Source organism: Schistocerca americana, chromosome 3 (assembly GCF_021461395.2).
Source record: "Schistocerca americana isolate TAMUIC-IGC-003095 chromosome 3, iqSchAmer2.1, whole genome shotgun sequence".
Taxonomy (NCBI): Eukaryota; Metazoa; Arthropoda; class Insecta; order Orthoptera; family Acrididae; genus Schistocerca; species Schistocerca americana.
In genome coordinates this window covers 918098007-918100921 of record NC_060121.1, presented here as the reverse complement: position 1 = coordinate 918100921, position 2915 = coordinate 918098007, and positions in this window count along the sequence as shown.

The window sequence follows — 2915 nt, the reverse complement described above, 5'->3', positions numbered from 1 at the left end:
AGATGAATTTTACATGCTACATGTAGTTTGACTTTAAACCATCATATCTCAACAACAGATAAAAATTATTATATAAAAAAATTTCATTGTGATTTTATCCATTTATCTACCTTCTTGCTAAATTTGAACCAATTTGTACATGTAATAGTGCCACATTTCAGAAAACGCCCAGAAAAATGTATATGTGAAATACAAACAAAGCAAAATTTTTTCAAACTGTTAAAACTTATTGTAGATGAAGGTCCAATACTTCATCGGACCAAATTTGAATTGTGTGTCGCTCCAGTCTGAAGTTATTTAGGGATGACTGTTTTTGGATGTAAAATACAAATGAGGGTGACTATTTTTGATGTCATACAAATGGTGCCATAGCTGACCATTAATTTTCACCCATTTAAAATCTTTTTCAAAAGGACTTAATTGATTCACACAGTCTGGCAGGGTACCAGCTCCAGTTCATTGTTCAAACTTTGCTTAACATACGGTAATGTAGCTACAGTAATACAGATGTTTGAATGGCTATACAAGTGGTCGCTGGTCTGGGCTAAACCAAAAGCTTTTTACCTCATGTTCCTAGCTCAAATAGGAACCAAGCACCCAGACCCAACCAAACTGTGATTCTGCATGCAGCCTTCTCAGACATATTTGTTACAGTGCAGCTGTGCTGTAATGATATTACAGAGAAAACTAATCTGCAAGGGGAAAGGGGTACAGCTTACAAATTGCTATTATTCAGAGTGACCTACAAACTGAATAACATAACATCTAGAGGAAATGCACCTCCTGACAGGTTTTATATGTAACATCTAGCAGAAATGTTACATTGCAGTATCTTAAAGTGGTACATCTTGAGTATAGATAGTTTATGGTGACAGTTTTGGTCTTTGTGAATGCAGCGTATTCAACACAGTACAGTGTTTGTTTAAAAGTGCATTGGTCTCAGGCTTTGGTACATCCAACTCATACTTGAGCATGCGTATGGTGATGGACGTATTGGATGCTAGCAACTGCTGAATATAGTCATACACACTGGATTTCTAACTCCAGAGGAATCCCACTAATTGCCATTTCAGAAGTTCATCCTGTAACTTTTAATGAAATAGTTCTTAACGACAGTGCAGTATGGTACTTCTACAACACGTTACAAGTAACTCTCTCAGAACATGCACTTCTGCTAGACATTACATTTATTCAAAGTAAGACCTACTACTTATGGACCATCCTACACACATTAAATGCAGTATCGTGCCTGAGAGGTCATTGGTTTGTACCCTAATTTGGCTATGTAGTTCAAAAACTCCGTAGTTTCTTCTGGCCACTATGACTGAATGACTAGCATAATGAAACGAGTCGTTTTGAACACTAAATTTCAGGAATAGCACAAGCTGCATTTTAATATTCATGATTAGTTAGAATAGCACATAACAGTACATTGTTAAGGTAACACCGCAGAGTATACAAAATGTCAGAGAGGTCTATTACCCTTGATGTAGTACACTTTTCTGCACAAACAGACATTTATAAAATACATTGTTCATATATTTCTGGCACTTCTCTTTGAATATATATTGCGAATCTCACTTTCACGAGTAAAACCATATTGCTTTATTATCTCCTGAAATTTGTCCTTGTTCAAATGTTTTCTTTTTTCTGTGCATAAATAATTTACCTCAGTTTTGCTTTGCTCTACATGATATCTTATTATTTACTTATTTATTTATTTACATGTCAAGTTCCATCGGACCAAATTGAGGAGCAAATCTCCAAGGTCATGGAATGTGTTAGCACATGAAATTACAAAATAAAAGCAATAACAGATAAAAATAAAATGTTAATGAACCCAAAAATAGTCAACCCATGAGTTTCAGTAAATGCAGTCAACAATATAACATAAGAATCAGCTCAATTTTTCAAGGAACTCTTTAACAGAGTAGGAGTAACCCATGAGGGAAATCTGTAGTTTTGATTTGAAAGCACATGGATTACTGCTAAGATTTTTGAATTCTTGTGGTAGCTTATTGAAATTGGGTGCAACAGTGTACTGCACACCTTTGTGCAAAAGAGTTAAGGAAGTCCGATCCAAATGCAGGTTGGATTTCTGCCGAGGATTAAGTGAGTGAAAGCTGCTTATTCTTGGGAATAAGCTGATATTGTTAACAAGAAACGACAGTAAAGAATCTATGTATTTAAAGGCCAATGTCAAAATACACAGCTAGTGGACAGAGGTCAACAAGAAGATCGCGAACTTGCACTACTTATTGCCTGAACCACCCGTTTCTGAGCCAAAACTATCCTTTTAGAATGGGAAGAGTTACCCCAAAATATAATACCATATGACATAAGCAAATGAAATTAAGCAAAGTAGACTAACTTTTGTGTCAAACGATCACTCACTTCAGATACCTTTTGAATAGTAAAAATGGCAGCATGAAGTTTACTATCTATCTGAACATGTAGAAATTTGAACTGTTCAGTTTCACTAATCATATGCCCATTCTGTGAAATTAAAATGTTGGGTTTTGTTGAATTATGTGCTAGAAACTGTAAAAACTGAGTCTTACTATGAGTTATTGTCTACAAGCCATAAACTTATGTCACAAACTTTTAGATTATTGTGTACAAGCAATAAACTTATGTCATGAACTGCACTATTTGAAACCGATCCAGTGTTGCACACAACATCCTTTACTACCAAGCTAGTGTCATCAGCAAACAGAAATATTTTAAGCTTACCTGTAATATGAGAATGCGTATCATTTATATAAATAAGGAACAGGAGAGGCCCCAACACTGATCCCTGGGGCACCACCCATTTGACCATACCCCACTCAGAGCCCACATCACAGCCATTCTCAACACTGTGGATAATGACCTTTTGCTGTCTGTTGTTAAAGTAAGAGGTGAACCAATTGTGA